General features: G+C 43.6%; 2 long non-coding RNA genes across 4 annotated transcripts in view; both read left to right on the forward strand.

Moving 5' to 3' along the window:
• LOC129736222 (uncharacterized) overlaps positions 1–23,105 on the forward strand; it is an 87,728-nt gene that overhangs the window by 29,536 nt on the left and 35,087 nt on the right. The window lies entirely within an intron of this gene.
• LOC114018143 (uncharacterized) overlaps positions 1–23,105 on the forward strand; it is a 45,103-nt gene that overhangs the window by 8,976 nt on the left and 13,022 nt on the right. The window lies entirely within an intron of this gene.

Genomic DNA, 23,105 nt, shown 5'->3' on the forward strand with positions numbered 1-23,105 from the left:
CTCTGTAGCATCTGAATCCTATTCTTGTCAATATGCCTTGGAGTGAATGAGTGCAGAGCAGTTAAGACTCCAGTCCTTCCCTGGCACCTCTGAAACAAGTAACATTAAGAGATGCTTGGTCTAAGTGCACAGCATTTGCTTTTCACCAAGGAATGGATAGTCATCACAGCACTTCTCAAGCTCGGTGCTTTGTAGCCAAGAGGACTTGTGATCTTACTTAACCTGGATGGGACAGGATCAGATACTTGTGTTTGTCCCCTCATGTCCTCTGATTATGTCCTTGAACTGTGCCAGCTCTAAAACCTTTTCCCATGTCTCCTGTATGGATCACTGGAGGAATTTGAAATGCTAACCTGACCTTTTGTCCCCTTAACACATTGTCCCAAGACAATTAGGTGGAAGAGACATTTCAGTTGCCCTCGGATATTTCATAACTTTAAATATTTTATAACAAATTAAATGTTAATTGTGTGCTGTCCAGGGGAGAAAATCATTGTAGTATTCAATTAACATTTAATATATTAGCCATCAAATATTTAAATAGCTCCTTTCCAATGGATGTATTTCTTCTGCATTTTCTGTGTGGGTCCCTGACGTAGCTTTCCAGAAAACTTTTCACCAAGATGCTACAGCAGAATAACTTTACAAGGGTAGAAAAAAGATCACGTTTCTCCCTCTGTTTTCTTGCTTTTGAAGTTTTCCAGCACAATATAGAAGCTCTGGATACTAGCATGGGGAAAAATCAACAAGCTGATGGCCCCTGCAGTATTGCTTTGCTCTTCTGCTAGCTCACCCTGACTAAAAGTCGTGACATCTCTGAGAAGGTGCCTAGATAGCTCTTAATTATACAGTTGCCCCCTGAAGTCCCTTTAGTGCCTCTTCGTTGCACTGTGCATCAAAATCCGCTTCTGTTCTCAGGGCCCTACATCTCATGGCTCCTGCTTATGCTTCTGATTTTATGGCTTCTCCCCTTAATCTGTCCTCAGCGATCACTTCTTTCAACTTTTCCACTGACATGCTTGTCATCTCTCCTGTCACCCTTGTGTGCCTTTAATACCTTCCTGTAAGGTCTGTTCATCAAGCTGCTTTTTTTTTTTCTGCAACTAGCACACCTTCTTCCCATCCCTTAAAAAGAAACGGGAAAGTTCACTTGTTACAATAACAAAACAGATGTGTCTGTGAGGAAGAGATAACATCACTGCATATTTGCACGTAACAGAGGTTGCATGTTAACTAACAGCAGGGTGAGGTGATTCCATAGAGCAATGTGTGTTAGTAAGCAAGATGTACATTAATCCTGTGAAGTCGCATCATAAAATAGAGGCTGTGGGGCAGGCATTGGCTGGGGGAAGTCTCTTGTGCTGGACTGACTTGGTAAATGACTTTACGGTTCTAATATTAATGGGCTGAACACGAGTACTTGGGACATTGTTCAGGGACAGATTAGGAGACACAGGTTTGCCTCATATCTTCTATTTTGAGAGGTGCTTTGTCTCAGTGGGCAGATAGCCATGCTTGCAGATGTTGACCTCTGCACTCTGGCAGCACAGCAGTCTGCTTGCGAACTGCTGCTGGTGATTGCAGGGAGCTGGGTTACAGCAGAACTGTTGTAGAACCCTTCAAATAGAAAATCCTGCCTGGATCCTGAGGACAAGTAGTTTGTGTGGTCCTCGCCAAGATCCCAGACATATTCCCCCCATTTGTTGGAGAAATCGATTATCAGGTTTTCAGTCTCTCTCTGTTCCAAGGTGTGATGTTTGCATGTTTCCTGGCTGGCCTGGCAGAATGTGGCACATGGCTCCTTGCTACAGAGCCCTCGGTGAAATGGATTAAGTGGATGTATATTGGTGTACTTGTTCCAGGTCCTGTTTCAGTCTTGGGGTGGACACATCAAAAACTGAAAATGGCAGAGTGAAGTGCAAGAAAAAAAAAAATCAGGATTGGGAATATTCTCATCTGCAGGGAAGGCATTGATGTTTCTGTCTATTTAGCTTATCGAAGTGAAGGGTCTTGATATGGAATAAAACCAACAGGGGAAGGATTTGTCTGATCTAAGACAGCTCTCTAAAATAATACTCAAAGATGCGAAGAGATCTGAGAAGTGGAGAAGGAAGCTAGACAAATGGGGGTGGAAATAAGGCACAGCAGTAATGAACTGTTGGAAGAGCTCTGTCAGAAGCTGGGGAATTCACTAGCACTCAGCCTTCAGCCCAGCCCTGGCAGCCTCCTACATACAGTGTGAGCCAGGAGTTAGTGTGGTGCAGGAACAGTTGGTGGAGGCTACGTCCTGTGCTCTGCAGGAGGTTACAGCAGCCCTGGTAGCTCTTACTGTCTGTATTTGGATAATAAAAGATGATAGTCATGGTTCTGTGGCCTGTCTCTCCTGCTCCTTCATGGTACGTTATCTTCAGGGCATGGAAGGGATTTTGGAGGCCATGGACCTTGGCATTTCTGAGATATTCCCATACTCGGTATATTTGCATTTCCCAGCTTTCTTGCAGGTCAGCTGTGCCAAGATGCTGTAGCCAAAAGCTACCTAATTTAGGCCATTTCCATGTGGTCATGCCTATAGGCGGCTATGCTTCGCCCTGTGGCACCCAGTGCTAGAAACTTGTGCCTGAATGGTGGCATCCATGCTACGGGGCAGTGTTCTCTGTGCTTACCCTGGCCCTGTCACGGCTGTGAGGCTGGCTCTCCTGACTTTACTGCTGTGCCTACCTTCTCTCCCAGGGGAAAGCAGGGTGCTGGGCAAGCAGGAGAGAGCAGCGTGGTCTCATTCCAAGAGCCCACAGTGTAAGACTGTTGTGTAAACGCTGCTAATCTGAGGTTAACTCCCATTGCCCCTCCTCCTCTTACCTCTACAATAAATTGCCCACATATCTTCTTGATGGCCTGTTTAAAGTAGAACAGATCAATTATATAGAAATATACATGTAGTACTCTAAAATAACAAGCCCTTAGAAACACCACACAGAGCCTGCAATGCAGTTTGCAGAACATGGAGCTAATTGGTGTGAAACTGCTATTTACAGTTTATCTCCTTGCCTGTAGGTTTCTGGGAGGGAAGGAATAGGGATGTCTGAAAGAGGAGGGATGCTCTTTGCAAAAAGTGCTGTTTCTGTGAGAAATAGAATGTCAGTGGCTATTTCTCTGGCTTTCATGCAGTCAGGGATGCTTCTGCTCTGGAGTCCTAACTCTTTTCCCAATCAGTGCGGTACTCTGTTTTTCCATTTCCTTGAGGGCCAGTACTTTAACTGTATGTGTGGAGAAACTTTAGGGTGGCTTCTAGGAGCTGAAGGACTTCTTAAGGGTTTGGATAAATGTAACTTTAGTGTTTCATGTCTCCCTCCCTTCTGTGGTGGGAGCTGCTTGGGACTGTCTCTCTCATCCCTTCGAGGGTAAAGCAGGAGAAGAGGTGGGAGGGAGGATGGAAGGTCATAGCATGTGCTTAGTACTCTTTCCCACCAGGAATGGGGGAGCAAGATTTGAGATTTAGTTGGTAATCATAGAACTGAGAAGCATGAAACGTTATTGGGAAGCTTGCTTGTTTGAGAAGGTACCTGTGTGTGTGGGCACTTTACAAGGAGCGCTGGCTGCCAGCTTGCCAAATATCATCTCTGAAGCTGGAGGAAATATTTGACATTGCTTTGGGGTAGAGTTCCAGGGGATGGGACCAACTTGCTTAAGGAGCAGACATGAGAACTGCTGTAAGTAATGAGTGCGTATTGCTTCTGCATGCATTTGTGTGTTGGAAGCTGTGCGGGACACTTCCTGGTAACGGAGCAAATCTTTGGTCCTTTCATGGGCCACTGCCAGAATTTGGCTTCCTTGGTCCCTTTGGTCCTTGGCTCTGCTCTCAGCAGTTCCTTCTCCAACTGTGGAAAGCAGACTGGGAGAGCCTGCGGTCTGCCCTCAGTGGGGAAACGTCCAGTTCCCCTAAGCATATTTAGAGTACACTTTCTTACCTTGTGATTAAAGAGCCAAGATCTCTTTTAATATTCACAGCCTTGAAATAAAAGTCTGGCTGTAAAAACCTCATCTGCTTTTCTGAGATTTGAGGGATATGAGGAGGAGTGCTTCATGGGTAGACCATACATCTATGCGGGTGGGGGTGGGTGTTGGAAAGGTGTCAGTTCCTCCAGAGTGAACTACGCTATAGCTAGAAGGAAGACTAAGTAGCACATCCCTATCTCTTGCAGGGATGCTAGCAAGAGAGGTAGAACTGCAGCCCGGGGGCAGGGCAGTAAAGCTGCTGTCCCCAGTGCTGGCACCTTTTGGGCTGCACGTGCTTCCTCAGTCTCGTCTGTGATCCTCTGAGGCTGCTATTGTCTTTGCTGCTTTTCCTCATACATTTTCAGGCCGGCTGCCAACTTGAGCACCCCCTCGTTGTCCTCTTGCCTTTGTGGTGGTGGTTCCAACCTTTTATTTCGGTTTGGTGCCTTCACTCCTGAGGAAGGGGCACTCTCCTCATATGTGCCACCGCTCCCTTTGCTGGAGCCATGGCCATCTAAGACAGGCAATGGTTTGGCTCCTGCCCTGCTTCCCAATGGCCTTGTGCCACCTCTTTTCCTTAAAAATCCTACAGAATCAGCACAGCCTTCCCATGCTGTCAGGAAACCCACTCTTCCTTTTACCAGGAGAAGGGGCCTGCCTATTTTCGTCCCTCAACCTAGTTTCACAGCTGCACCCATACCCTAAGCCTAACCATATGCTCTGAGGACACTTGGTCCCATCTTTGCTTTGTCTTTTAGACTGTCTGCTCCACAGGAGGAGAACTGTGCCTTCCCACTCTGTGCAGCATCTGGCAAACTGAAGGCACCTGGCATACTGTCAGTACTTAACAGAAATTAAATAGTAATAATACAAAGATACCTAGAGAGATTAGAGACTTGGTACAAAAACAAATGAAGATTCAGCTCGGCAAAAATGAAAGTTAATGCATCTGGCAGTGATGGAGATGTGGAGAAATGTAGCCCTCTATGAATATTTGAAGTGTGTAAACACCAAGCGGAGAAGGAATTAGTTAATGTGCGTTGGGCAGAGCTAGCAGTGATGGGAAGAAATAAGAATGAGAAAACCCTTATGGTGAAGTTCATTGAGCTATTAAATAATTTCCAAAAGGAAAAGCTAGAAATTACTTTGCCTGAGATGCAATAAAAATGCTATAACACACTGAATGAAATTCTGGGACCACTCAAGTCAGTGAGGAAATTTGTTCTGACACCACCGAAGCCAAGATTCCCTCCCCAGATAAAAGTGAAAGTGAATTGGCAGAAAAATTGACCTGTGATTGAGTGTTCGCTGTTTTCAAAGCTGTTTTGATCGTTTCCTACCAATGCAATATATAAAGGTGGCTTATGAGGAAAATATAAACATAAAATAGCAAGTATGGCATTGTATATAAATAAGACCAATCTTTTACAGATTCAAGGCACCATTATTCTACATAATCACAGCATGTAAACATCTGCAGAGCATGCAATTAATGTATGGAGGTATTTAGTATCCGCACCATATAGGTTCTTGGGGAGCTGGTAGAGAACAGTAGCTTTCAATCTCTGTCAGTCTGCAAATCCCTACAAAATTTCCTGAGACTGAGGACCCCCTGTATGGTGAATCAACATAAGTCTTCCATAAAAATAAACAAGAAAACTGTAGATATATCTCATGGATCTCTAAGGGACCAGAAGCAGAATGGGAAAGCTCTGGCAGGAAGATGACCAGGTTCTATTTAGGTGTGATAGATGTTTGTAAGGCGGTTATACTTAGCTGTATTTTGATGTAATTACTATTTTGTGGGTTTTCAAATGCAGCATTTTCATTGTTGGAAAGCCTTGGCTGGTACGGAGGGCTCAGTGCATAGAGCGCAACCTGCATGCGCTTGCATTTCTTTACATACTCCATGTTGTAAATGCATGCATACTTCTTTACATACTCCATGCATACTTTGAAGTCAACCTAGAACTTACCTGCAGCTGAGGAGTTAAATGGAAGCAGCAGTCAGTCCTGGATGAAGGTTAGTGATCCCAGCTGCTCATCACCAGAAGTTACCACCCTCTGGCACAGCTACAATTCTTGACAAAACTGATAGGTGGCCTAAATAGCTAGGGGTTGATTACTCATGTGTCTCTCAGGAGATCAGAGATGACAATAAATTGCAGCAGTGAAGAAGTAGTTGGCCTTGGTAACTTTTTACTCCCCAGCTGCAGCCCATGTAAGCTGTGTGGGCACAGTCCCAGCTGAAGAAAGCTTTTTGTTGGGTGGTGGTTTTATTTTTTTTCCCCCTTCTGCTTGCTGAAAGTCTTTGACATGTGGTGGTCTGGAGTGAATTCTTCCTTCCCGTGTGAAAGAGGGAATAACAGGTAGGAAGTAGCAATCAAAAGCTCCTGACCTGGAGAGATGAGAGCAGTATGGTCTGCAGCTTTTGAGGGACGTTGTGACAGCTGGCAACAGAAATGGAAATTTTGTCCTGAAGGCAGTTCTGACATTTCAAAATTCTATGTTTTCAAACTGGGATGAAAGCCCCAGTTGGGCTACTGACTTAATTTGTGAAACACACATAAAGTATTTTTAGTTTAATTGCAACATAAATATTTTAAAGATATCTGAAATAATTTGTGAAATATGTATTTACACTCAAAGGTGTTTTGATAAGTGATTCATTTTATACAGTCAATATATTCATGGATATGCTACACAGCTCGGTTCTGTCAGATCACCGTCTGCTGACAGAAGACTATAGTGTTTTTAAAGATTTCAGCTAAGGAATATAAAGCTCCTGTTCCCCTGAGAAGAGGAATACCAATCATGGTTACAAAAGGAGAGGATTTTGTATGCCAACATCATACTTACACTCATTTTGAGCTGGTATTTTAATGTTTCTTTTTAATGCCAACCTATTCTTAATTTTTCATGTCATTCTACGGCCTCAAAGTGTGGGTGTCCCTAAATTTAGAGGGGCAAAGTCCTAAGAAATGCTAAAAGCTTCATACTGAAGTAAAAAAAAAAAAAAAACACCACTGGAAATGGGAGGCAATTTTTTTTTTACACTGGCAATTCATCTGCCATGGAAGCTTACTGAGGAGACTGGTTAACTCGTCCTCCTCTGGAATCTTTCTGTTGAGCCTGGGTCTTTCCAAGAGATTTGTTTTTTAACATGTCCTCAAGTATTGAACCTGATGGTATTTGCATGGGGTGGTAGAGGAAAGTAAAGACCCCTTACCACCACTGTCTGAAATTCGCATGGCTGTGTCTGTAGGAAGCCCGTACCAAGGCATAGTGACCCAGTGTCCCATTGTGACGGCTATCAGCTGGATATAAATGATTAACTGCTCTGATGCATCCTCAAGGAGGCATGTGGTAGAGTGAGGTTACCAGGAGAGCTTTTATGGTCAAAATGACTTACTGTTGTAGAATTAATCTTAAGCTTGGAGTTGTTATGGCTGTTTTCTGTGCAGAGCACAAAATAAGGTGGGGGGCGGAAGGGGTTTTCTAGGCTGGCTGCCTATATTTCTTTACAGCTGGAAGACCTGCATTGGAGGTCTTATCTTGTAGTGGGAGTGATGGCAGCTCAGCTATTCAAGCTCTTAGATTTCTTAATCATTACAGCACAAGATCGCATAAGTCTTTGAATTTTGCCAACCTAACAGAATATATTCTCCCTCTCTCCTGGAGAAGGTCAGAGAGCTACTTGGCCTTATCTCCTTGAGATGACCTTCAGACTGAAACTGTATTACAAATTTCCACTGTTCTATCTTTTCAACAATTCAAAATTACGTTACTCTCACAAATTAACTGAGTCTCTGCCCCTGTCCTTGCCCTCGGCTCCTGATGGATTTTATCATTTAATGAAGCCTGATTCATTTTTTCCCCAAGTTTTATCATTTATTATTAATTTTAAACTTTTTTTGGGTTCAGAGAGATCATGAGGTTGCACAGTAAGGCCATGCTGTATTTATAAACCTGCTAAAAACTTACAAACAGGAGATAATGTGCATATCCCTGTGGTACTAAGTCATTACATTAGGGAATCGGGAGACACAAACAGCACTACTAAATCATTGTGTTGTGGATTATGAAATCGCAATATCAACTTTTTAGCTGGGAATGGAAAGACAGTTCCCTTTGTACTAATCATTGCTGTTGTTTGCATTGTAGTTGAGCTCAAAACACGAGTTGGACTTGAGCCCCATTAGATGAGGTGTTGTGTAAATTGTGCAGAGGGAGAAGACTGCTGATGTGTTTTACTCCCAGGAAGTGCTGATGAATTGCAATCATGGAGACTAATTAAAGCATCTGGATGGATAGATAAAATGGACATAAAACAGATTTAATTGACGGAGAGCAGGGGAAGGTTTGACAGTTAATTAATGTTTTTAATCAGTTGTGGATTTACAGGAGGAAAGGGGAAGGAGGAGGCTGATGGGGTCTTAGCCCTTGCTGATGGCAATGCCTTGTGTATGGGAGTGCCTGGGGTCACATGAAGCTAGAGTGTTCAGCCACCCATCTTTTTTCCTTTCTGCTCTAATCATGGATGCATTTGACCTCAAAAAATGCTTTTTATGTACAGATTTTCCCCACCTATCAATTTGCTGATCCCTTATACTTTTGAAGAGGTGTGCAGACACCTCGAGGAAATTCCCATGGGCAGATCCTTGCAATGCACATCGGAGACAGAAATAGACTGAGGCCATAGAGGTCTGCAGACCGCAGCTTGAAAACCATTCATCTGGAAAATGGGAAGTATTACACATACACTAGATATAGCCCTTAATGTTGTTCTGCCATTTATGTGTTATGAGTAAGTCCTAAAGATGTGTCCCTAGACTGAAGTCTGTTAAGGTGAAGGATACAGTGAGCAAGAATACACGTGGACTCCAGGCTTCCAGTGAAAACATGGTTACTAATACTCATGACCAGTGTGACTAGGGAGCTCTGAGTGGACTTTTCAAAAATGGCAATTAATCTTCCCAGCCTCCAACAGGGAGAAGGGGGAAACCATTGCAGTGGGTGCTAATGTGAGAGAATTTAATCTTATCCTTTCAAACCTCATAAACCCGAACAGATCTTATAGAGGCTAAAATAACGCTGCCATTGCCAACATGGTTTTCTGGAGATATATGTGTACTTGAGAGCTCTTCCCATTGTTTGTCATATTCAAAAGAATACTAATTTCAGTGGATAAAGCTCAGTATCAATTCCAAAGAGTACGTATATCCAATAGCAACTGCAATATGGCAATTACATGCACGGTTTCAAGTCCTGGTACTGACATGGCCCTGAAGTGCTTGCCTTCATGGGGTTCTGCAGTACTGCCATGCTGTGGGGACTGATGGAGGGATAAAAGAGGGAAATGACTCACCCAAAGCTGCTCTTAAACGCAGGCTGGGAGGAGGGACAAGATCCAAACAATAGCAAGTGGAATGCACTGTGCATTTTAGAAAATCCCTGCTATTCAAACTTAGTATAGCCTGAGCCTTCATGGCTCCTCTGAGATGTGCAAGAGAGCAGTGCAGGGATGCTTGAGTGGGTACTAATCAAATTATCTCTGGACTGGGAAATAATGAGTCTTGCTGATGCAGGCTTTACTGTGGGTCCTGTTGTAGCAACTGCACGACACGGTATCATTCAAGTATCAGGATTCAACTTGGTACAAAGTATCATATCAGCTGGAGAGAGCTCGGGGAAGTCTGACTTACGTGCAGAGAATAAGTGTAAGAGATACCATTAGATGCTTAAAGCCTATCCTATGACAATCAGCCTTTATTATTAAGGGAGACCTATGTATGGGTGGCACTTTACCCAGGAATTGTAATATTTTTATCTTTTAATATCTGCAGCTTTGTAATAAAGACTAATCTTGTGCCTGTTCTTGCTGCAGAAGTCGCTTTGATTGTATGTTTGGGAGTGAACCAGTGACTCCAGCATCTTGCTCTGTAATTGGACACTGCTCAGAGGTGATATAAATGATGCTGTATGTTACCTGGCAGCAACTTAGTGTAACTTACAAGAGCGTACAGTCAGGAAATAAATGATGCAGGAGCAAAGGCAGCTCAGTGAAAGGTATAAGACAAAGTGAGAGTGGGAGGTTCTTTATCTTAATTCTACTTGGTAGTTGCTTTTCTATCTACCCAGTTCTATTGGCCTGTAAATTACAACTACTTATCAACCAGAGGTAAAATGCAATATCATTTCAGTCACTTTGAGTTTGACCCAAAGTGTTTATATCCATGAAAAAAAGAATGATTGCCACTTATTTATTTATTTTTACAAAAATGATAGGCCATTATGCAGGAGAAATCAGCCTCAGCTGACATTCACAGCTGTTCTTTTATGTGGGAGGCAAGCAAAGTGAAAACAGTATGACACACATGTCTCTGCTGGACAGTATTTTGGAATCTGCAGTTAATCTGCTCAAGGGGGAAAAAAACATGGGGAGAATGCACTGCTTAGCAATAAAATACATCAATACACCCAACATCACCGCATCAATAAACAGTGATTAAATTTATAGCTCTAGCTTCACAGTTGTTGTGCCTGAAAACCCCCAGGGTGGCCTCAAAGTCCTCTGCTTCCAATCCAAACTGGTGAAGCTGCAGTGCTGCTGTCATCCAAGAAAATTTGCTTTGTATGATTCCAGATCTCTTACATATCAAAGTTAAATACAGAAAAATTAGGATTCTTTCTGGGAAAGGCTTGATTAGAGAGGGTCTCCCATCACTTAGTGACCATCTAAGAAAAGGATGACATTGGTTACAATGAGTAGCATCAAAGCTGGAGAGAGGCAGGAGGAGCAGCTATTCTCTGCCTGTTGAGGCTTCCTCACTTCACCTACTGGGACGTTAGTACCTGCTTCAGAGACTGCAACCAAGGCTTTCAGCAAAGGCTCCTGATTTTCAGATACCCTCAGTTTCTGGCTGTGCTGGCTGAGGCACATGATAGCTACATGCAGGCCAGCTGTTAAAATGTTTAAAATGAACAGATGTGCCTGATATTGGGGGAATTAAGGTTTTTTTTTAAAAGGGCAGTGGATCAACAAATGGACTAAATCTTTTTCAGGACTACCAAAGTCTGGCTTACAATATTGTCCCTGGATGAGTCACATGCCTCAGTGCTCCAAATTTTTCTTCTGGTATGACTGTTTCTCTCCCTTGACTGCAGATGGAGCCTGGGTCTGACAGCTCTGTATCCTAGGCAGTCCGAGATTCACATTGGCTTCTTGAATTTAAATGCCATAAATGAGTGAAGTCACTGCAGCCTCTGGCACGTAGCTGGGCATTCAAAATCAGGTTAGTATATAAAAAAAAACCAAACCAACCACCAGAAACCCTGAGATTTCACAGGGAGGAACATGTGTCAACGTGACAGTTCAAAAGCATTTGGACTGTAGCTGAAATTGCGAGGGAAAGTAAGGCAGTGTGTGAATTACCTGTACAGACTGACTGGGATGATAAATCTGCCCTGTGGAGGGAGAGCTCTAGAACTCCATCCTCCACCTCTGCACACTACCCATTAAGTCTATGCTAGAACAGCCCTTTACAGGGAATGTGTGAGTTACCTAATCCATGTCATGGCTTTCTCATCATGGTCTCCAGTTCAGGGCTACGCCAAGTGTTCTTGAAGTATCAGAACAGAAGATCATACAGGGGTCTTTAAAAAAAAAAAAAAAAAATTAAACGTTTTTAAATCAGTGTAGTGAAAAAGGAGTTTTGTGCCTGTCATATAAGAAAAGAAATAATTGATATATCTTCTGATCAAAGAGGAGCATGCCATAAATGGATTACAGCTGATTTTATCTATATTGACTTTTACAAAGCACCCACCACTGTAGAATCTAAGCAAGGGAAGATCTGATCTATAGATATACAATCATGCATTATTAAAAAAATTAAATACAAGCCAAAATAGATGTTCTGTGAGGCAGAGGCAAATTTTCTGCTTGAAAGCAGCAATGAGCTTATTGTTTACTAAATATTTGTACTGGATTTTCAGCATACAGAGAGATCACAAGCAAGAGATACAAGCACAAAACAAACAAGAAAGTGAGAGCATACAACAGAAAGCAAAGCAAATCAGCGCATTACAGGATTTTCCAAAGCACAAATGATTTTCATGTAAAAAGCAAGTCTTATGCTGTATGAGATAAAGAAATGTTTAGCATAAACATGCATCACTGACACTGATAGCAGAAATGGATATTAGAATGAGCTGACCAGATTTTTCTGCCTTTTTTCCACCCCTGGAAATTTTCCAGTAAACTGTTAGTTTGCCGTTTTGTAATTCTAAAGCAGTTTTAGTTGGGTGATGACTTATCAACCTTCTTGATGACACTGAGCCAAGGTATGAGCTGGCACTCTCCCCAGGTGGTTTAAGAGGTCTGTGTGGGAGGTGAGTGAAGTCTCCCTTCCCTCGGTGCTCTGTGCAGCCTTGTAGCTGTGCCATTTGAGGTGCACTCCTTGGCATTGGCTGCTTGTCTTACAATGCTTGATAGTCGTCGTCCAGGCTGTGCATCAGTGGCTCTGCAGATTACCAGGCTTTAGGAAAATGGACTTGAAAACAGTGTGTTCCTCAGATTACTGTATATATATGACTAACTGTACCCAGCACACATGACTTCAATACCCTCAGCTGTCCTTTCTGTTCCTTTGCTGGAGATGACTGGAGAGTTGGCAGAATGAGACATATGCCTGTGCTCCAGTGGCTGCAGCTTTCCTCTGATGTATTAGTGCAAACCCACCCTTTGCTGGCAGTTTATGCAAATGCACCAGCCTGAGCTGGAGCATTCAAGGTGCAGGCACATGTTTCTTCTGCTTTACCTGCTGTTGGGGCAGTAACTTCTGGCAGAGGGACAGGCCAGACAGCTGTGGAGGGGTAACATCTTAAATCACATCAGCTAGGCTCTTTGGAGCTCATCTGTCAAATACCTTCATATGCTCAGAATGGGTGTAAATTGACTATTTTGCCTGGGACCATCAGTCATGCTAAGGAGGATGGCTTGGAACAAGGGCATGGAGCTTCATTGTAGAGTATGCCTGCTCCCATGTTGTACCTCTGTGTTATCCCTCACCATCTTTCTGGCTACTCAGAGAGGATGATGTACCTAGGCTTGGTGATTTTCCACGTCCCTGCTAACCGGTGAGAGAAGGCTGGGATGCAGAGCCAAGCACTGGCCCACAGTAGTCCTACTGCTTACCTGCTAACATGTTCCCTGCCACCGCTTCGGGCTATGTCATCTAGCGCTCCCACTGGCAATGCCTGGATGTGATGTAGGAGGCTGCAAACTCAAACCACGTAATATGCTCCTCAAGGACTTGTTTCAGCCTGATGGCTGAGCAAAGGGTCTGTAGTGGGAGCTGCCTCTGGAAAGCGGGCATCGCTATCCCATCACCTCTCCTACCAATAGCACAGGGTCTGGGAACAGGGAGGCTGGGGTTCAGACGTGGCTGGTAAGATCACTTCTCTTGTCTTCAGTTTTCAAAATGCTTTCCTGATGGCATCTCACACCAACTTGTGCCGTAGCTTCCTAGATAAATTCATGCTCAATTCTATCTCTGCAATTTCCATATCATGTTTATTCAGAATAAGTTGTTTTTGCTTCTCAGCCCTGCGGGGTTAACCTGCCTTATGAAATTCAAATGTCCTCTTGCTTTCTGTCTTGTAACACTTCTTTCTCTTCCTCCCAGCTCTTTGTTGGCTTCATGGACTGTGCTAAGCTTGCAGGAGGTACCAGAGTGTTGAGAGGGAAACTTGCTGCCCGAGCCAGCCCCAAGCCCTTCATATGGGCTGTGTTCTGGTGCAGTACTTTCGAGGGTGAACGTTACACAGCTGAACACTCATTATTGCAGAACCATTTTTTTCTCCAGTTCCACTCTGAGGGATAGTACAGCAGTGGGCCAAAGATCTAATACAAAAAGCATTAAGAAGATAGGAATTTCTCCATCAGCTCAGCAATTTTCAGGCTCTCACTAGAGGAAGCTTCCTATTTTAGGGAATATTTTATCTCTGTGTTAATGCCTAATGTGTTGAACTGTTATACAGGGTTTTGCTATTGCAAAATAAGATGATAATGACAATTCCTGCCTGTGTAGCCAATGATTCTTTGTGCTACTTACAGCTTCTTTCATTGAAGGATCTCAAAGCTCTTTATGCCTTAGCTCTTCAAAGGACCCTATTTGCTCAGACACCCAAATCCCACTGAACTGAGTGCTTAACTCATAGAAGATATTGTAAAATATTAAGTATTTTAAAAATTCTAGCCTATATCTATTAACAAATAAGTTAAAAATTGCATTATTCCCCCTTGTAACAGCATGGGTGCTTAATAACACATGAAGAATCAGAGTTCTAGAATGTACTTGTGCTGATCTGCAAAGGGAAAGATCCTGAATTGGGAGTTTTTTTCCATGCTACATGGAACTTTGTGTGTTAGAGGAGTGTGAAGTGTCCTGCAGGAAGCAAGTGTGCACTCACGAGCTACCGTGCACGGTGGGGGAGGTGGGCCAGCCAAGGAGTGTGACCTAGTGGGAAAAACAGTGACCTTGAACCCCAGCAGCTGCACAGCACTTGTCAGAAATGTTGTGTTTGCTTCAGGCTTGGCTTGGAAGAAAATATTTTGGGGTTTTCTTTTGTTAAACAGCCTTCCCCCCCCGCCCGCCCCCTGCCCCGGACTGGAATTTCTTCTTGCTGGTAACATTGGTGTTTTCACTTTTCCTGGGCTGAAAGCAGGAAAAAGTTTTCTTTGCAGGAGTGGACACGCTGCCTCTTGCTCAGCTCCTGTTGCAGGCTCACTGGTGTGGTGTGGGCATGTAACATGCAAATGTTTTAAAAATGAAGAGGTAGGAAACTGGAGAGATAAGACTGAGTGTCTTAGCAAAATCGTTCAAGTTCTTTGTCTCTTTTCCAGTGTGGAGAAGCCTTGGCATAAGGCAAAACACAGCTGAACTTAGCTGCAAGTAGTTGTAGTCCATGGTGCATCTAAGGAACCAGAATATTCCAAGCTTAAGCAGGGAGGTTTATTGCTTTATTTACAGTCACACATAGCACACAGATCCTCATTTACACAAGCAGCGTGCTGAAGGCAGCCTTTCCCTGTGCAGCGCAGGGCTGCGACCTTGCCAGATGCCGAGGTCAGCCAGCTGCTCTAGGAGGTATTTAGCAGCCTACGAGGTTAAGTTTGACAATTCCACCTCCTGCCCTGCTGTCGGAGCGCTCCTGCATGCTGCACTCGCCTGCCTCCACAGATAAACCTCATCTTCCCTGATAGTGAGATTTAAGTTTGTACCTGAAAAAGACCAAAGGTTAATGTGGTAACAAAGCAGCATGGTTATTATTTGGAGTAGATAACAAATAGTTCTGTGCCCTCTGGTGCATAGCTTTAAAACTCTACAGTGGAGGGGAGATGGTGAAATGGTATTCCATAGGAATGCAGTTGGAGCAGCACAGGAGTTATGTTTCAGTGGTTCGCCTTAACTGGAATTTTTACATTTCTGATGTGTTTTTTTATATTCTGGCTTCTTAAAGAAGCAAGGGACAGGCCATCATTCTGTCTGCCTGTGTGTCAACCTGTCAGTCCTGCTCTTCTCTGGTATCAGTTGACTGACTTCCACCAAATTTTCTAACAGGACAGGCAATTCAAAAAATGTGAAGCTCCTGTAAGCACAAGGAAAATTGGAGGTTGGGCCAGGGAGACAGACTTAAATGAGTGCCCTCACTGGGAGAAAAGACGATGGTGAGAGCTGAAGTGTGACTTGCCCAGTGTGGCCTGTCAGCTGGCTGATGAGCTTGTGCATAGCTTAGAGCAAACGCAGCGTGTGCTGCCCCGTGTCCTAGCCTCCGTTAGGTGACCACGGGGATGCTGCATAGGTGTACACGCAGGGAGACAGGGCTGTTGCCGCTTAAGACCAAATGATACTGCAGAGACTAAATGGACTTAGACACCAGAACACTTTAATCGCAGATATATGCATTTTTATGAATTGTACAACTTCTCTGTTCAGTGGGAGAGGTGAAGCAGCCCGGAAGAGAAGTTGGATGGGTCAGTGTAGCAGCTCCAGCTGTGCCACGTGTAGTCCCACTGCTGGGTGGTGGGGTCCCACGGGGTCTCTCCACAAGTGACTCCAGGTGCTGTCAGATATAGGTTTTGGTAGAGATTACTCAATGCTCAATTAGCCCACTATAATTCCCTCATTGCCCAACAACTGTCTGTTACCACCCTCAGCTTGCTCATTTGGACAAGTGGCACCTGACGTGTTCTTGCTTAAGTTATTCTTCTGTTCTTAAATCTAAGCTATTCCCTTATCCATAACCTTAACTAGAGTGTCTAAGCTGACATTGTCAATAGGCCTAACTTATTCTAATTGCTACAAGGGAACACAGGGAGATGATACAGGTATGTCCGCTGGAGAAATAAGAAAATAGCTAAAGCAAAACCCTCTGATGTAGGTCTGCGTGGGACGTAGGGCAGAAATACGTAAGAAATGAGAGTTGTGTTGTGCTGTTCCTTGCGAACAACTTGTAAACTCCAACGTTCTTGAGAGGCAATATGCACTCAAACAACTGATATGTGCCTGCAACCTTAAAGTCACCTTAGCAAAGTTTTTTCTGTGTGCATTGGTTATTTATTACTGCTAGAGCACTGTGGATGCCCAGGGGATTTCAGCAGCATGGGGATATGATTACACTCAATAATAAAAATAATGGGCTGTAATAAATCTGTCATTTAGGGTAGAAAATATTGACTGTTAATAATATTACCTGTAGTATGGACTAAATTATTTTAGTACTACTAAAAACTTCCAATTGCTGGTTTCATGGAGACATGATTCTTTCGGTGGGTGCAGGAGCTGATGGGTGGGTGGAATAAAGGAAGAGGACTGGAGAAAGGTAGATGATGGCAAGGCAGGGCCTGAAACAGTCACAGGGGAATCACAGGAAACTGCAGGGACTATGTAGCAGAGATAAAAGGTTATATTCATGGTGGGGAGAATAATCATTAATTTTAGGAGGGCAGTGGTTGAATCTGGGCGAACTCCCAGGCATATAGAGCATCCTTGGACTAGGACCATTCTTACAGTGTAAGACCATCTTTAGTCTCCATAGAGTTCCTTCACTGACAGGGAACAGGGGAATGGAGAATGTAAAGCCTTGGTGGCTCTAACCTATTAGAGCAGAGTCTTGTGGCGAGAGACCTTACAGGAGAGTAAACCAAACAAGCAAACCAGAGGCATGGTGCGGGGCTGGGTGGGAAAAGGATTTGGTGAGGACGTGACCAAAGGAAGAGGGAATGAAGGAAATTGCAGCTGGACTTGATGATCTTGAAGGTTTTTTCCAACATAAATGATTCTGAACCTGCAATTCTGACTAAGTCCCAGGAGCTTCAGCTGCTACCATTTCTAATGCGTAAGTTGCACACATATGACTAATGTTGCAGTTCAATAAAAAATATACTCATTTGCTTTGCAAATAACAGTACTTACGATGTTAGAATATATTGGGACATGAGTAAATGGCAGGAGGCTGCATCAGAGGAAGTTCAAGTTGGATGTTGGGAAAACTTTCTTTGCTGGGAGGGTGGGTGGTTGGTCACTGGGATGGGGTCCCCAGGGGAGTGGTCACAGCACCAAGCCTGTCAGAGTTCAAGGAGCATCTGCGCAATGCTCTTAGTTATATGATTAAGTTTTAAGGAGCCCTACAAGGAGCAGCGAGTTGGATTCAATGATCCTTACGGGTCCCTTCCAACTTGAGACGTTCTGTGATTCTACTTGGAGGTTTGCGTGCTGCTTTCTGTTCCTGGGGTCTGGTGTTGCCAGAGAAGGGAAGGGGATGTGGAAGTCCTGTTGCCATCCCTGCTGAGAACACCGGGCTGGCTGACTGGAGAACAGATGTAGGAGAGCCGTCTAGCATGAGAACTGGATTGGGGCAGAAGGTCACTGGTGATTTCTCAGTGGTGAAGACTGAACAATATGGTTCTTAGGGACTGAACAAAGTTGCAGTCAGGCATAAAGCATACTAATTGCTATTGAAGAAGCACCTAAAGGTGAGCAGAGGTATGGTCTAGCTATGTCTCTAGGTTTGTCTAGGACTAAGAAAAAGGTAATTCAACCAAAAAAACCATCAGTGAGGTTAAAGGGTGTGAAAGAAAACGGACAAAACTCTCTCTTCAATGTCTCAACACAAGAAATGAGGGAAATGACTAAGCAGGAACAGTGAGAAGTTCTCATGCATGAAAACAAAGATTTAGTCTGTTACAAAAACCGGGTGGGTAATGCATGTGACTAGAATACCAATAAAAGAACATATGATCAACAGTAGAGGGGAAAAAAGCCCTAACAAAACTAGGGCAGAAGAAAATGAGGCTGCATAAAATAATGGATCAAAAAGGTAATTCAAAATTTTTTTTGAGCTGAATTTTTCCCCTTGTGTAGAACTTCTGACCTGAGATTCCCATGTGAATCAGGTCCACTATATTTTAAGAGAAAAAGCCAGGCTGTAAAAAGAAGAATTCATGGTTTGCTTTTTTTAAAAAAAAACCTTTTTAAGTGATCTTGTAAGTATGATCTCATAGTTACAGCGTGATGAACAGAGGGTCGACATGGTTCCAGCAGATACAGGGCAAAAAATTTGTGATGTCTTTCAAAGCAGTGAGATGGGGCTCCCCTCTAACCTCTTAAAACAAGCAGAATAGGGCAAATTGCCAAGCTTAGCCCTTGCTGCGCAGGCTGATCTGGGAGCGGGTAGGTATCGGGGTACTCGCTTGGCTGCCTTTCCACCTGTGCCACCAACTGACTGTGGGAGCCTGGGCACATCACTGCCGCTTTTTTCATTGATTGAATGGTTCAAATAAAGCTGAGCAGCTTCACTGTAGGCTATGAGGATTCATTAGTAAATGTTTTGAAAATGCTTTGACATCCTGCAATGATCATAGCTAGATAGACATGTCAAAACTTTACCTGACCTCTTTTAATAGCGTGTGTGTTATGAGGCCAATTCCCATGTCCAGAGAGCTTGGACCTTGAATTATTGAGGGATTAGAGATCCAAGCATTGAAACAGATTTTAATTCAGAATGTTCTCTGTACCAAACAGAAACATAACAGTGGTTAAAATGTTAAAGATTTTGTAAATGGCAAGACAGTCCTGTCTTTTTGTTGTTGTTGTCTTTTTGGGGGAAAAAAAAAAGGAAAAAAATATTGGAGGAATAAAAAAAGACTAGAGGTATTCTTCCATCTAACTTCTCTCTGGGCATCACCACAGAGAGGCTGGCTCACCTAGAGTAAGGGATGTAGAGCTTTTATTTTCATTAGCACCCTGAGGGCTGAAAATAGCTGTAGAGGCAGAAGCTGGACTCTTCTCACTTCTGTGTAAAAGCATCAAAACAAAAGGCACTCAGCTTCACTGACAGGTCCCAACCTATGATTCCACATCTGATGCTCAAAGTAAATCTCTTTAGACATACCCACACAATGAGTTAGGTTTGGATTTATTGAGAAACTAAAGTGCTGTTTTTGAGACAATGACACTATGTACTCTGGTTTACCCCCGCTGGAGTACATTGGAGTTAAATAAGGCAAAGAAACAGGCCACTGTGACATGAATATAATAATTGCACCTGCAACAAACAATGAACATCCAGTACTGAAGTGTGGCAAAAAATAAGGAAATGTTTTATATAGTGAACACACATACTGAAAAAAAAAAAAAAAAGTTGAAAACTGAGAGAAGCCGGATCAAACTGTTAGGCAATAATGTGAAAGCTTTCAGGTATTTTAGAATCAAAGCATGAGGGGCTTATTTATTATTATTATCAGAACTTTCATTGGGGAAAAGATGCTGCTGGCAAAAAAAATGTTTCATCAGAGATGCTAATACATTGAGTAACCAGCAATTTTCTTTTGCAAGAGATTTTTTTAAAAAGAACACTGTGAGCTGGTGGTCAGCTGGATGTAAGAAGGGTTGGGGGGGCAGCTTCGGTGGTGGGTAGAAAGTAGGGATTGAAATTTACTTTGTCAGGCAATCGCTGTCCATGTAACCCAAGTCCACTTTTCAGGAGAGTGAGCTTCTGGAGGTATTGCCATATCCAAATGTACATCCCAGTCCACTTAATGTTGCCAGTCCCAAAGCAGAACCTGAATAGCCAAGTACGGATCTGGAAGCATTTCTGCTGTCTGGATTTTCAGTTCAGCTTGTTATAGAAGGGAGGCCAACCCCTTCGTTTCAAACAGGTTTTTGGATGCAGGGGCTTCAATTTGCCCTTGCAGCTGATAAATGACTCTCATTGCCTTGGTAGTTCTTCACTTGCTATTGCTGGGGAATCAGGCCCATGGTATTGGTTCTGACATATCTCTAATAAGGATGCTAAAACTTTCTGCAAACCAATTATGGAGTTGATAGAAGGGAATGCAAAGCTGTCCTCTAGTATGAGCTGGAGATGGGGCATAGAGAGGATGGGAAAGTATTAAAAACACAGTCTCGTAAGCCTAAAGGCTAACAATATCAAGACAACTTAAAATACAAGGTAGATTAAAAAAATCCATTTGGCTGAAGGGAGGGTGTGTAAAGGAATTGTATAGAAAATGAACAAGCGGGGAGATGGAATTGAACAGATAGCCACCAGTGCACACCTCAAACCAGGGAGGGGAGGAAAGAGAAGCCAAATCAAATCACACTTGCTTGGGGCAGGAAAGAAACAAGGAAAGGCCTTATCAAAACATCCAGAGAGAGTGAGGCATCTGAGAGACTTTCCAAATGAGAAAGTGAGGTAGGGGGAAGGATGGGAGAGTGGCGGAGATTTTCAAATACTTTTTTCCCCTCAATTTTCTTTGTTCAAGATGACATAATTAATCCTCCTGCAGGGATATTTTACAATATTGTTGAGTGCTTAAGGCATATGCATACACACCCCCAGTCTCCTCTCCCTATGACCAGTGGAGAGCATCCTATGGATCAGCCTCTCCTGAGAGAGTGCCCCGTTCGCGCCATACAGTATTCGCTGTTTTTTGGAAGCAGCAGTCATAAAGGAAAGTGCCAGAAGGATGAAGCTGTCATCTGTAAGTATCCCTTGTGGCAGTCCTCTGTAGGTTATACCATTCCCCTGGGATCCAAACAGACCTTAAAGGATCAGCAGGGCTTCTGGGCAGGTTCCCTTATTTCCTCTGTCAGCAGGGGGACAGAGAAGGGGACAGGTACTACATGTCTTCATTAGGAATATAGAGGAAACTCCCCTTTGGAGCGCTTTCCTCTGCCCTTGTTCCCTCTCTATGTATTTTATAATAATTTTTTTCAACAGAGACAGCAAATGAGCATTTATGTCCCCTTGCTGAGCAAGGGTCTTAAGACTATCCCTCTAACTTTCAGTGCCTGACCTCTGTGAGACAATTCGGATGAGCCTGGTGGCATTACCTTGCTGAATCAGAGCCTCAGATAAAAGCGAGTGCAGGAGATCTGTTATGCTTCGATTTCAGTGAGGCAGCTGAGATAATGCTGCATAATAGAAAGAAACGAGATGAATTCCTGGCTGATAAAACATGCCATCAGAGGGATTAGGTATGGTTTGACATTTGAGAAGCAGAATGACATTAATGGGTTAAAGTAGAATGAGAAACACTTTTACAAACAGATCAGAGGAAAAAGTAGCAGTAGGGAGAAAGTAGGTCTATTAGTAAATGAGGATGGGGAAAGAAATTAATGATGGCTCAGAAATGGCTGAGATTGTGAATTTGGCTTTCCCTCCCCCCAAAACATCTTGAACAAGATTAAAAAAATTAGTTTGAAAATGAAAAGGACAAACTGTAAAATAGCTGTTAAAGAGCAGGTGTGGGAGGCTTGCAATAAGATGTGCGGTAGGTCGGCTTCTCTGGGCAAGATAATACACCAGGACGGTTTGGCCCTTCAGGACCCATCCAGCCCTAGTCAGACCCAGCTGGGATCATCCAGCAGCTTCTATAAAAGGCTCAAACAGAGCCAGCAGGTGACTGCAGGAGATGACCCGTTTTTTGCAGGAATGACAGACCCCAAGGGATTTGAGAGGAGGGGGAGGTAAGCAGGAGCAGGAGCAGAATGGTTTGGGCTATAAAGGAGAAGAGACGAGTGTGCTGTGGCAGAGCGGAGTTCATCAGCAGGTCCTCGCAGGACTGGAGGGACTGACCAGCTGCCTTTCAGGCAAACAGCTGTGCACACATGTGTGCTAGGGTACTTCAAGTTGTGAACTTTGCTGCAGTGCTGGCAATTATTTCTGAAAAAGCTGGGAGATCTGAGGAGATACTGAAAGCTTTAAGGAAAGTGAGTGACCTTCAGAAAATAAGTGATCCCATAAGTAACCATCTTTTTCAGTCTAATTTGTCTTCAGCAAAATAATAGATAGAATATTTGGAAAAAAAAATCACTAAAAAGCTCCCAGATAACGGAGCCGTAAGCAATAGCAGGTCTACAGAGAAACCCCATGGCCACACTAAGGCAAGTGTTTTTTGTATTGCAGGAGTATAAATTTGGAAGGCAAAGGGCACGTATAGCACATGTGGGTTGTAGCAAAATATTGGATAGCTTTATATTCCATATTAGCTCAAGTGAATTTTGATAGGAATATTGGAAAGTAGATTGAAAGCTGTCCTTGGGAGCTTGAAGCCAAGGCTTTTCTAAACTGACAGATCATGCGGCTTCAAGGGAGTTATCCTTTTCCTGGCCTGGCAACAGCTTCAGGGAATCCTGTCTCTGCCCAAGATAGGAAGGGAAACCTGGGGCTTGATGCTTTGGAAGATCACCAGTGTTACCTGACAATTTTCCTCCTCTGTTCCACTTCCAGAAAAGTAGCACTGGAAGGTCACTGGAGAGGTCACAAAGTCCACGTTCCCCACTATTTCAGTGTTGCTGTCGGCGTGCTTCTCTGGAGCAGGCTCACGTAATACGTGCTGTGCTCTGGAGGCTGGTCCCGTATGGGGATTTTGAATGTGCCTGTGAGACTCTTTCAAAAGTCTTGATTTTCTTTCACAGTCTTGACCCATAAGCCACAGATGTTCCATGCAAAGCATGGCTGGCTGTGGCCACAGTCCCTGGGTTGGTTTGCAGACAGTGCATCTGGCACTCGGATCAGGATGATAGCACTAATGAACATAG

This window comes from Falco cherrug, chromosome 5 (genome assembly GCF_023634085.1).
Source record: "Falco cherrug isolate bFalChe1 chromosome 5, bFalChe1.pri, whole genome shotgun sequence".
Lineage (NCBI taxonomy): Eukaryota > Metazoa > Chordata > Aves > Falconiformes > Falconidae > Falco > Falco cherrug.